At 47.6% G+C, this 13325-nt stretch overlaps 1 protein-coding gene across 5 annotated transcripts in view; it reads right to left on the bottom strand.

Moving 5' to 3' along the window:
* The window catches only part of NUMA1 (nuclear mitotic apparatus protein 1), a 72726-nt gene that overhangs the window by 42008 nt on the left and 17393 nt on the right, over positions 1-13325 (bottom strand). Inside the window, exon 1 of one of the 5 annotated variants that reach the window (XM_030556234.1) lies at positions 6259-6441. The exons of the other annotated variants lie outside the window; for them this stretch is intronic. The gene's annotated coding sequence lies outside the window, so the exon portion shown is untranslated. Of the gene's footprint in view, positions 1-6258; positions 6442-13325 lie in introns of those variants that run through there. 5 annotated transcript variants of the gene reach the window in all.

Here is a 13325-nt window from a genome sequence, read left to right on the forward strand (position 1 = left end):
ACGGTTCCAAACTAGCCACCAGTTAAGATTTAGCAGCCATCTGCGGTCTCCTCCTTCCCCATTTGGTGCCACCTCCTCTGGCTCCTGTGGGGAGCACCAGGGTTCCAAAGAAGGAACTAACCTACTCGGGGCGGTGGGATCTTCTGCTAAAATACAAGCACTACGGGAGGGGAAGGAGTCATCAAATTATAACAGTCCGAAGGATCACAAGCAGGGCTGCCCTGGATCCCTTCGCATGGCCTGAGACCAGTGGAGACGCGTCATTACCACATCTTGGATAAGTACAAACACTGGAGTGTTTCAGTACCCAAAGGCGTGTGCACTGACTTGCCACTGTGCGGAGACCAAGCATTTTTTAGACTAGCCCTGTTCCCCGGCACCCCCCTTCACCCCCTAATCACTACAGTGCCTTCTATTTCAACTCCTAAGCTTTGTCTGACCCCCATTTCACTGCCACATCGAGGAGCAGGTCCAATGACGGCAGTAGGTACAGGACTAAACAGAGAACTGGGGTCAAAGACTCCCAATTTCTAACCCAGCTCTGACACCAGCTCTTCCTCTGGCCTTGAAAACACTCTGCCTTATCTCCCATCTGGGCAGTGGGGCTAGAGCGTGCCCGATTCCCAGGGGGATCGCAAGGAGTAGCTGATGTTTGTGAAATGTGATGGGAAGTCATTCTGTCGGTGCATGCTACCCGGTGCAGGATGTCCTCATTCAGACCCCTGAGACAGCTACAGCAAGACTGTGTTCCATCGCCTTTCAGCCAAGGGGCTCGGTCCTTAGAGAGTTACATCTCAGTCCGGTTCCTCCCCACCCACCCTGAAAGTTTCAAGCCAAGGCTCCACCATTAGGAGGAGGAGGGGGAATCTTTCCCCATCAGATCCATCCCTCAAGTCAGTGGCATAAAGCCCTTAAACAACCTGTTTTGTAGCAGACTGCCAGGTTTCCTTCACTGCTAGCGGCAGCTGCTGCCTCCCATCCTTCACCCCAAAGGGAGCCTCTGAGCCCCACACCCAGTTGCTGAGACTGAGCCCACTGGGGGAAGCTACAGGGAGTGGAAGGGGTGCTTCTAACAGCATCCAGCATAGATGCTAGCAGCGGCTACTTTTGGCTCTTCCTACCCACCCCTCCCCCACTAAACGGCTGGCTCTGTTTCTCCCCACCCCGCCCCCAGCCAGATCACAGCAGGGGGAGGATTTCTCTGCCCTCCAGCAGGCTCTCAGCTTAGGAGCTGGCAACCTGTGAGCTGCAGCTGATTCTGCTTGGGCGACAGCCCTGGTGTCCCTGCTAAGCACCAACGCTGCTCTACCTGGAAGAGAGCAGGATCCCAGGAAAACCCCAGAGGACAGCTAAACATGAACAGCTAAGCTGAAACCAAGCAAAGTGTGGCTCAACTCTGAGGCCTCTGAATGTTAGCCAAGCTCCAGGAGAGGCGGGAGCAATTTGATGCTTCACAGCAGCCGGGTAAGGCAGGCAAAGGGCACGTTGGGATTATTTCCCCCTTTGCTGAAACGCAACCACCAACAGGGCAAAACACAGCAGTCATTTAACAGCACAGGGCAATATGCCACACGGTCCAGAGGGCAGGAAACGCAGCAGAACACTGTAGCCAATTGGAACTGCAGAGGGAATTTAGGTCAGCAGCATGTAATTAACCAAACCAGACACTAGCTAGGCCACTCTCCTAGTGACAAATCTCATCGGAAAAGAGAGGTTCCCTCCTCCCCAGGGTTGCACTGAAACATCGGCGGGAACAACGACCGAGGAAGGAATGGATTGTAGAATTGTAGTGAGCACAATCGCAGGCTTCAGGTGTACAAGGCTAAATGTCTCCCTGGTGAAACTCCATGGACTCCAAGGCCTTGTCTGCACGAGCATTCTCGCTGTCACAGGTGGAGTCGAACTGGAGGGAAGTGTTAGCAAGAACCTCTTGGTGTTCACAGAGCCCAGTTCACACTTGCCAGGGATGATCCTGGCCAATGGTCCTTCCTAAGCTAGGAGAGCACGGTTAATGAATTACTTTGAAATCAGCAGGGTTGAGATCAAGAGCTCATGGGAGCCAGGCTCCTTTCCTCTGAAATCCCAGGAAAGCCACGCCCAAGAGACATGCCCATGGAAATGCACCCAGCAGAGCATACTAGAGGCTTTGCTGTGGCATGAGCTGAAAGCTAAGACCTGCACATATCTGACTTTCCTTAGCCACGTCTGAGCCTTCCACCCCTAAAAAGCTTCCAAGGCAGCGCTTTGTAACACACCCTTTAAGGTTCTTCAGGTTCTCTTCCTTGCCTGGGTTTCTGTGGAAGAATCAGACTCCTTCGGAGAGAGAAAAAAACACTCATAAAATTTGTCAGATTCCCCCGTTCTGCTGGAGACCTGGGAAGAGGTGTTCCGGAAAGAGCTGGGGAGGCTTGTTCTCTGGAGAGATGAAAGGGCTCCTGTATTGGGCCCTTCTCACATTTCAAACACCATGATAAGAAACTCCTCCCATTGCTCTGCTCCATGGTCTCCTGTTAACTCTTTCTAGGGAATCGCAGCAGCACCAATGCTGTCCTGGGAGGGAGAGGAGATACCCCATCCCTAGAACCACCGCAGAGCCAGGGCACTGCTGTACTCCTACCTCTGGCATTTACCATGAAGTGAGCACTAAGAACCAGTCACTTTTAGAGCTGCCAGATGCATTTCCTTCTGATGACTGGAGCTAACACAAACCACCTGCTGGAGGGGATGAAATCAAACTCCCAGACTTTGGATTCCAATGAGCAGAGCTCTAGCCAAGGGAAGCTACAGTAAGCACCAGCAGAGGAGACTACCCCCCCAGCGCCACCGCCTATTACTAGCACGTTGGAGTGGCCTGCGTCTTTACCCCGTCTCACTTGGTTACATGGCAGCTCATTGGCAGCGCAGCGACCTTTGCTTCCTGTGGGGTTGCCACACTGTTACAGCACAGCAGAGAATGAACCCAGATAAAACATGAGTAATACTAGGCACTACAGAACTGAAGGGGACCAGACAGCTAAGGGGGCCACCACTCAGATTTGGGGAGGGGGCAGAAGTGGTTATAACTAGAGCTCAGAGAAAGTTCAGACACCTACCAGTCAGATCATTAAACCTTCTAGCCAGGTAAGGAAGAAGGGGCTAGAGGGACAGTGAGGTTCAGGCCCACTGCCAAACCCAGCTGCCAGGAAAGGGCAGGGTGCTGTACTTTTTACCGGCATGCTGTCCCTACTGACTGCTTAGGGACACTCATATCAGCCTCTGGCTAGTAGGTGCCAGAACAGGAAGGTCCAAAGACCCCTTCTTGCTGTTGGAAAAGCAAAGCTGTATCTCTGCTCCACACTCCAGAACTCCCTGGCTTCTTTAAGGGGTGCAAGACAGGCCTTCACTTGCTCTCTCCTTCAGACTTGTTATGTTGCCTTCCTCACCAGGATAACTCCACTTCCCAGGTTAGGTGCCGTTCCTCAGTGCTCTCCCAACCAAGAGCACAAAGTGACCTGATTTCTGACCATGGCATTGTGGCTCACAGGTTCTAAACACTAGCAGTGAAATGGACCAGTCTGCTTCATTTCAATTCAGCTTCTGTTTGCCAGAGCCTGGGGCAGCAGCAGCGATGATGGAGGGTCTATCTACAGACGCTGGAAGACAGCACTGCAGCAGTTCACACTCCGTTTCCTTTGGGAGAACTTTCTTTGCAGCCACAAGGACTTGGAACTTATGCTTGAAAAGACCAAAGCCAATCGATGCTGCAGAAGGTCATGGGTTAGACCCTCAGTCACCAGGGAAGATTTCCTTCTCGCTGCCGGTTGAGTGACTGCTTGGAGTTTTCAAGGTCTGCGTAGACCACGCCATTTCTCACCACTGTCTGGTGAAGACAGCAGAGAATGTCTGCGCAAACCATGGCTTTGCTGGAAACACACCACCTAAATTCCAGTACACAAAGGAAAACCAACAGGATACAGAACCTATTGCCTCCAGGTCACAGATTCACTCGTTCAAACCTGGCTCAGGCTGGCAGGGCCAAACGTTTAGCTTCTGATGGCTGTTGTGGCTGACATGAAGGGAGATGCTTTTTGATTCTCTTTGAACTCAAGAGGCAGAGATTCAAGAGCTGAAGGTCCAGGATTCCGCTCCCAACTTCACAGGGGTTACGGTTTATCTAGCCATTATGCAAGAGTCCAGATACTCTGGTGATGAGCATCTCTAGTGCACCTGAGTTAAACAGTCTTGGTCTAATTCCTAGCAGGCAGCTTTTCACATCACAAAAACGAGCATCACAATTGGCACTCTTTGTTGGCAATTTCAGCAGATTGCCAAAAGATTGAATACCCCAGGGAAATGTTGCCTCATCCCTAGAGGTAGCTTCTCCAAATCAGGACTGAGATGCAGCGGGAGCAAAGTAGAGGCTTGCTGGTGAAAGCTGCTGGAGACGGCAAGAAATTCACGTTTTTTTAAAAAAAATCTCCAGGCTGCTATATTTCTAACTTGAATACATTAAGTTGTGCACCTCAATAAACTGCCCCATTTCCCACCTGCAGCTCCTACTGACTTCAATGGGATGCTCAGCACCGTGAAAGTCTGTCCCCTCTTATCTGGGGAACACAAGATTGAAAATTTTAGCTTAAGTAACTGATCTTTGCAACACCTCTGAGGCGCTAGCCCCGTTATCCAGATGGAAAAAGCGAGGCACAGCGTGAAACATCCTGTTACTACTTAGTCCTTCCTCCTCCTCTCCGCTTGTTTGTCTCCTCTTGCCTTTTAGATTATAAATTCTTTAGGGCATGAACTTGTTTAAGGTTTAGGATGCGTAGCATAAAAGGGCCTGAACCTGGGTGACCCCTTCAATACAAATAATAAAATAGTAAATTAAGTGAATTGCCCGAGAACAGAGGAAGTCGGTGTCCAAGATGGGATTATAGCTCCAGCATTCTTCGCTCTCAGCCTTGTGCTCAGATCACTCCTTTGTCACAGCCGGCCTGTGGTGCTGCTGATGCCTGACAGACGGTTCTACGCCTGGCAGAGTGGCTCGCTCCCTAGGGAGAGTAGGGACCGTATATTCCCTTGGAGGAGACGACATGCCAGCCATCGATCTTCCTTGCTTTAGGCAGACATGCTCGCTGCTGTCTTCCTCTAGGCTCCCTCACTTCAAGGATGGGAAAGAAAGGTCAGCAGCTCAAAGGATCAAAGGGAAGAAAAATGTAATTCCGCTGCAAGGCCACATTCACGGTGGCGGAATCTGTGTTGGCGATACCTGAATAAAAGCTTTCAAATGTGACTAACAAAAGCCTCAGTTTTGCTACCGGTGCTTTACAACTGCTGGTACCACCTTGACACCCAAAGCCCCACACCACTGCAGAAGAAGTATCCTCACCTGGGCTGAGTACAAGGGGAGTAAAATCCAACCCTGACAGAATACGCTGTACTAACGGTTCAATATGTGGCTGTTCAGGGGAGTTACAACAGCACTGGACAGACACACGACTGTTTTTAACATAAGGGACTGTGCTCTGCTGCTTGACCTGAGTGGCTAACCCAGGCAAAATACCATGTTAGGCAAGGATGTTCCTTTGGATTTAGCAATTCTGCTACAAACCACACACCCAGAGGAAGGGACGATCCACTCCCACTCCTCTAGTCCCCAGCATGGCTGCTTGTTTATATTCTCCCTCTTCCCTCCCCCCGCCCCCTGATTCCCTATTCCTCAGAGCTCTGGCCTGGATTTAGAGGAAAGAGGAGGAACGGGGGGCGTGGTCCTTTTGCAGAAAGCACGCAGCAATTTGCCTGATTTTGAGCGCTTGCCACTTGGGTCATTAACCAACACCACAGTCTTTCACGTACATCTCTCTCACCGCCCTTCCCCCCCAAAATCAGGTTTGCGTCTATTCCCAGCCCCCACTGGCCTGATGAAAGAGGCCACTAGCCCCCACCACCGAGGGCAGTCAGTACAAAGACACTTATTTTGAAAAAAAAAAAAACAAAAAAAACAAAAAACCACCCTCTCCACGGGAAGCCAAAACTCCCGGATGTTGGCAAATCAAACTTAGCCTGTCGCTTCAGAGTTTAGCTACTTATTCGCACCTTTCAGGGCAAGCAGGAGATCTTGATCCTGCTGATTTTAAAGAATCCCGATAACCCATCCCGACTTTGGAGCTAGAAGACCGTGATTTTATTATTATTTTTAAAACACCCCTCCTCCATGCCGCCCCCCTCCATCCATGTTTAAACAAACAAGGAAGATAGAGAAAGTCTTCGCTGAGGCCTTACCAGACTTCTAAAGCCACAATCTGTGTAAGGGTTTTAATCCGCCATTAGCATTTAAACCCTTGGAAGAGACCGAAAAAGGGAGAGTAACCACACACAAAAGAAAAGTTGTTGGTTTTCTTCTCAGGCTGGCAGGAGATGGTTCCCCCGCTTCCTGGCCCACAGCCAGAGAGACGTCACAGCAAGGAGTCTGCTTTCTTTAAAGGCACACGGCACAAAAAGACGCGCGGCTGGAGCAGCCTCAGTAGGTGGCAAGCTGCCACCAAATTCAGAAATGGACGGTCATGCTAAATGGACACATTGTAGGAAACTGAGCCGCCCCTGTTAAACCTTTTCCTAGATATAGACGCTTGACGCGACCAGTTTACGCCTCGGCATTCCACCAGAGAAGGAATGATCAGGCTTGGCACTTGCGCAGCGCCACACAGACATTAAAGGGAAATCCTTAGGCAGCCGTGTTATTTGTCTAGTTTCACATGAAGCTATGAAACTAGACAAATTCAGACTGGAAGTAAGGTGTTAATTACTCTCACCCTTAAAAATGTATCATTGGAACAATTTACCAAGGGAATTATTCAGGGGACTTGGCTATAAAGCCCTGTGCTACACAGGAGGGCAGACTAGGGACTAGGTTATCACAGTGTTCCCTTCTGGCCCTCGAATCCATGCACAGTAATTTTCAATTGTGCCATTTAAGAGCAATTCCCCCCATCCCCTACTTCAGCTCCAAAAGGTCTTGGAACCACAGTGGGGCTAGTGATGAGGCATTATTAAAAATAGGCAGCCTGCTCAGAGACGATTACTTTGACTCAGTGCCACTGTAACACAACTACTATCCAAAAAAGGGGGCTGGGGGCCCAAGTCCCAAATTAAAATCATTTTCAGTTTGTGTTTGGGAACCCGGATACTCTGCAATTCAGACTTGAAGACACAGATCCAGCTAACCTGGCTTTTCAGATGGTTTGACTGGGAAAAGCCTTGTTTAAGCACACCCGGGTTTCATGCAGTTGTGGACTGGCACAATTCCACTCGAAACCCGTGGAGCTGGAACTATGCTTAAGCGAGTTTTAGAGCTCCATGTTTAAACTCTCCATGACACACAGACTCAAAAAAAGACCTAGCTGATACCAGATTTAAAAAAAACAAACAGGATGAACATCCCAAGTATTGCTGGTTTAAGACGTTAGTGGGGGAAAAAACCTGTAAATTCATGAAGAGTGAAAAGTGCCCTTCAACGTGGCCAGGTCAGTGTTTAATCCTTTCCCTGCTGCTGACTGAGGGCTTGTCTACATCACAAAGTTGCAGCGCTGGTGAGGGAGTTACAGCGCTGCAACTTAGGAGGTGTACACATCTGCAGGGCATCATCAGCGCTGCAACTCCCTGTTTGCAGCGCTGGCCGTACTCCCGTTTTGTCTTGGGTATAGAGGATCCAGCGCTAGTAATCAAGTGTAGACACTAACCAGCGCTTTTCTTGACCTCCGTGGAATAAGCAGGTATCGCAGCATACCTGAGGAAGCCTCTCTGGTAATCAAGCAGGTCTCCTTCCCCGGTTTGCTCTCGCGTTCCCCGAACCCCCGTGCAAGCAGGTCTCCTTCCCTGCGGTTTGCTCTCGCGTTCCCCGAACCCCACTTGAAGCCGCCCAACAGCGCTGCAGTGTGGCCACATCTAACACCACTTGCAGCGCTGGTTGCTGTAAGTGTGGCCACTCTGCAGCGCTGGCCCTATACAGCTGTACTAATACAGCTGTAACAACCAGCGCTGCAAAATTGTAGATGTAGGCCATGTCTACATCTAAAATTTTGCAGCGCTGGTAGTTACAGCTGTATTAGTACAGCTGTATAGGGCCAGCGCTGCAGAGTGGCCACACTTACAGCAACCAGCGCTGCAAGTGGTGTTAGATGTGGCCACACTGCAGCGCTGTTGGGCGGCTTCAAGTGGGGTTCGGGGAACGCGAGAGCAAACCGCAGGGAAGGAGACCTGCTTGCACGGGGGTTCGGGGAACGAGAGAGCAAACCGGGAAAGGAGACCCGCTTCGCCGCGGTTTGCTCTCGCGTTCCCCGAACCCCCCTGCAAACCGCAGGGAAGGAGACCAGCTTGCTCGGGGTTCGGGGAACGAGAGAGCAAACCGGGAAAGGAGACCCGCTTCGCCGCGGTTTGCTCTCGCGTTCCCGAACCCCCTGCAAACCGCAGGGAAGGAGACCTGCTTGCTCGGGGAACGGGAGAGCAAACCGCGGCGAAGCTGGTCTCCTTTCCCGGTTTGCTCTCGCGTTCCCGGAGCCACCCAGCAAACCGCAGGGAAGGAGACCTGCTTGCTCGGGGCTCCGGGAACTAGAGAGCAAACCGGGAAAGGAGACCCGCTTCGCCGCGGTTTGCTCTCGCGTTCCTGGAGCCACCCTGCAAACCGCAGGGAAGGAGACCTGCTTGCTCGGGGTTCCGGGAACGAGAGAGCAAACCGCGGCGAAGCTGGTCTCCTTTCCCGGTTTGCTCTCTAGTTCCCCGAACCGCCGAGCAAGCGGTTCTCCTTCCCTGCGGTTTGCATGGTGGCTCTGGGAACGCGAGAGCAAACCGCGGCAAAGCTGGTCTCCTTTCCCGGTTTGCTCTCTCGTTCCCCGAACCGCCGAGCAAGCGGTTCTCCTTACCTGCTTGCTCCGGGTTCCGGGAAGAGAGAGCAAACCGGGAAAGGAGATCAGCTTGATTACCAGAGGCTTCCTCCTTCCACGGAGGTCAAGAAAAGGGCTGGTAAGTGTTTACATTGGATTACCAGCGCTGGATCACCAGCGCTGGATCCTCTACACCCGAGACAAAACGGGAGTACGGCCAGCGCTGCAAACAGGGAGTTGCAGCGCTGGTGATGCCCTGCAGATGTGTACACCTTCAAAGTTGCAGCGCTGTAACTCCCTCACCAGCGCTGCAACTTTCTGATGTAGACAAGCCCGTAGACATACCCTGAAGTATGCAGACACATCTTTGAACTGATCCTCTCTGTTGTGGTTGGGTACATCCCAGCCTTCCCTTGGAAATATGGCTGCTGAAATCTATGCACATTCCTGCGGTGGCCGGAGGGTTTCCAGCTGCCTGCCCGCTCTGGCAACGACTGGGGAGCTTGAGGGGAAGGGTCCAAGTTTTCCCCCCTACTGCTATTCAAAGGGTACTCCCAAATGCATACCAACAGGATGTGCAGCAGTATCCAACCCAGCAGAGCTTTCAGCCCTAGGACATGCCCTGTCAGTAAAGCAGGAGCAGATATCCAAAGGTATACCACAGCTGCTGCTAAGTGTACAATGGCCACTGCATTAGCCTGCACAGTTGCTGTACACCCAGAAGCTAGATTACAGCCTTGCATGCACATTTGGAGGATACAATAAACATTGCAGACCTTGTCAATCTATACAGCTTCCTTTCTAAATTCAGTCTAATATAGCTAGACTTACCTCTGAGCTTAACGGCTACTGATACATTTTAGGGGGACTGAAGGGCCAGCGTGGTTGGTTGAATAGACACAAAGCTGTCAACAGAAGTTTGGGTTTTGGGGTGGACCTGTGGTCAGAGCACAGGACTAGGTGCACGAGACCTTGCTTCTGGTTCTGCAAATGACTCACTTATGACAGTGGGAAAGTCACAGCCTTTGCCCTCAGTTTCTCCCAGCTCTAGAAATGAGGATACTTCTTCCTATTTTGCAGATGGTTTGAGGTTTACTTCATTAGCGTCTGTAAAGCATTCAAGACCATCAGAAAGCAATATATACAAGCTGCAGAGTGTTCTTACTATGTCTGGCCAGGGACAATGCTTTACTGTCCTCTAAGCATCTCAAAGTGCTTTGCTGATATCCTCTAATTAAGCCTTACAAATACACTTGAAGCAAGAATCCTCCCGTTTTTCAGATGGGGAAATGAAGGCACAGTTTAGTTACCTGCCCAAGGTCACACAGGTAGAGCCATTGTTATTTCTATTAGCACTTAAGAGCCCTAGTCATGGGCCAGAACCCCACTGTGCTAGATGTTGTATGAACACAGAAAAAGACTGTTTCTACCCTAGAGCTCAGAATAGACCCCAAAGTCCAATTCCTGCTCCCGTTACAACAAAGCCTCTGCTACATAGAAAGCTTTCCGTTTCCACCCTCTCTCTCTAGTCCCGTTCACCCTTGACAAGTGAAAATCACTTGTCGGAAAGTATTTTGCCTACTATTGGTACAAGTAACACTCAAGATCACTATAATTAGGCTTGGAAGGATTAGATTTATTGGTAAATGCCAGTAATGGTCTATTTCACCATACACACATCTGTATATTTCTATTGTTATAGATAAGAAAAATGCTGCTTGAGAACTTATGAGTCAAAATCCAGTCATTTAGACTTCTGAATTAGGCTTGTTACAAACAGACTAATGAATGAACAGTAAAAACAGGTTGTAACGATGCTGGCCGTGGGAGCCAGCTGAGGTCACTCAATTTGGGTGAACTGCAAACAAAACGGGGCAGACAAACCCCAAAAGCTGATGGATATTCCAATACTTAGATTTACCAAGCCAGCACAAAACAGCTCCTGTATTACCTCACTGGTTATTCAGAAATCCAAACTATGCAGTTCCCTTAAAGAGTCTAGTTTCAGGCCTCCATCCAGACACACTTGTCAGATATGATGATGATTCCTGAAAATCTTATCACATCATATAAAAGAAAAGGTTCTTCCAATCCCAAAGGATCACCCACACACCCAGGTCCAATTATAACTTAGATCTTAGCCAAAATACACACTATAGCCAATTCTTATTAACTAAGCTAAAATTCTTTAAAAAAGAAAAGGGTTGGTTAAAAGATGAATATACCTACAGACTTGAACTCAATTTTTGAGGTTCAGATACAGAGCAGAGATTAGCTTGTATTTACCAAAAGTCCCTTTAGAAATAGTTCATTCATTATAGTCCAATGTCTATATTCAGGGTGACTCCAGTCTGTGACTGGGGACCTCAATTCTTATGGCTTAGGGTTTCCCGTTCTTGAAACCCAAAGCAAATTTGAGATGAAGAAGGATCCTGTCCCAGGGTTTTTATACATTTCCAGCAGCCTTTTGGCCTGAGAAAACAAATAGGTGTAACTCTCCTTCTCCCAAACATCCTGGCAATTAGCACAGGGTAATTGATCCATTAAAAACAAACAGTTAAGATACAGGTTACCACAACCTTCAAAGAGACATATAGACAATAATAATATTACACTCAAGTATCTTCCTAAATATCAATCTTCCTTTTTTTGCTCTTTGAATCAGAGTTATAGCAATAGACAAGACTTGTTTGCTTACATCACAAGACCTGAGCAAACATCTACTCTTCTATCTCTAACACAGACTTTCATTTCAAAGCTCTGTTTATTTACCTATCTTCCTACTTCGGCCATGGGTCAGGTCAGTCTGTGAGTTAATTGTTTCTGGCCCTATGTCACCTTTCAATGAGATATTTTATTACACTCATAATGTTATGCAGGAACCATTTTGTTTTGATTTAAGAATATTTACTTTGTATATTTTGACAAGTGATGGACAATTTGAGTTTTAGCAATTTATAAAGCTTTAATTTTTTGAATCCCAACATCTACAGTCATTAAATAATCCTCTGGACCCTCCACCCCCTAATTTCCCACAACTGTGAAAATATAAATCAATAAATAAAATGCTTTAAAAATATTATCTATCAAATTACAAAAAACTTGAATTATGCTAAGCCTAACTATAATTGAAAGACTGGAGACCGTCTTTTTTCCATTTATTGTGTGCTAATTATAAACACTTCATATATGACTCATTTCATTTCCCCCTCTGCCCTATGTTCAGTTTCTCCTGTTTGAGCCTTTTACACAAGGGGGAGACCCATTTTTTAAAAACATTCATAAGTGTGGTTGTAAGACCAGAGAAGTTAGCACAGGCACTAATGGACAGGTACTAGCATATTATGGTGGCAAGTGGTATAATAAGTAGGGCTGTCAAAAATGAATCGCGATTAATCGCACTGTTAAACAATAATAGAATACCATTTATTTCAATATTTGTGAATGTTTTCTACATTTTCAAATATATTGATTTCAATTACAACACAGAATACAAAGTGTACAGTGTTCACTTTATATTTATATTTGATTAAATATTTACACTGTAAAAAACAAAATACTATTTTTAATTCCCCTAATACAAGTACTGTAGTGCAATCCTTTTATCATGAAAGTTGAACTTACAATTGTAGAATTATGTACAAAAAACTGCACTCAACAACTAAACAATCGTGAAAGTGCAACTTATAAATGTAGATTTTTGTTCGTTTCATAACAGCACTCAAAAACAAAACGATGTAAAACTTTAGAGCCTACAAGGCCACTGGGGTCCTACTTCCTGTTCAACCAATCGCTCAGACAAACAAGTTTGTTTATATTTACGGAAGATAGTGCTGCCTGGTTCTTGTTTACAATGTCACTTGAAAGTGAGAATAGGCATTCGCATGGCACTGTTGTAGCCCGCATTTCAAGGTATTTTAAGTGCCAGATGTGCTAAAGATTCACATGTCCTTTCACGCTTCAACCACAAATCCAAAGGACATGCATCTATGCTAATAGTGGGTTCTGCTTGATTAACGATCCAAAGCAGAGCGGACCAACGCATGTTCATTTTCATCATCATGAGTCAGATGCCACCAGTAGAAGGTGGATTTTCTTTTTTGGTGGTTCGGGTTCTGTAGTTTCCACACTGAAGTGTTGCTCTTTTAAGACTTCTGAAAGCATGCACTACACCTCGTCCCTCTCAGATTTTGGGAGACACTTCAGATTCTTAAACCTTGAGTCAAAAGCTGTAGCTATCTTTAGAAATCTCACACTGGTACCTTCTTCGCATTTTGTCAAATCTGCAGTGAAAGTGTTCATAAAACCAACATGTGCTGAGTAATCATTCGAGACTGCTGTAACCTGAAATATGGCAGAATGCAGATGTAAAAGAGCAGGGGACATACAAAAAAAACAAACAGAATGTTAGGAATCATTAAAAAGGGGATAGAGAATAAGACTGAGAATATCTTATTGCCCTTATATAAA

This window comes from Gopherus evgoodei, chromosome 1, assembly GCF_007399415.2.
Source record: "Gopherus evgoodei ecotype Sinaloan lineage chromosome 1, rGopEvg1_v1.p, whole genome shotgun sequence".
NCBI lineage: Eukaryota > Metazoa > Chordata > Testudines > Testudinidae > Gopherus > Gopherus evgoodei.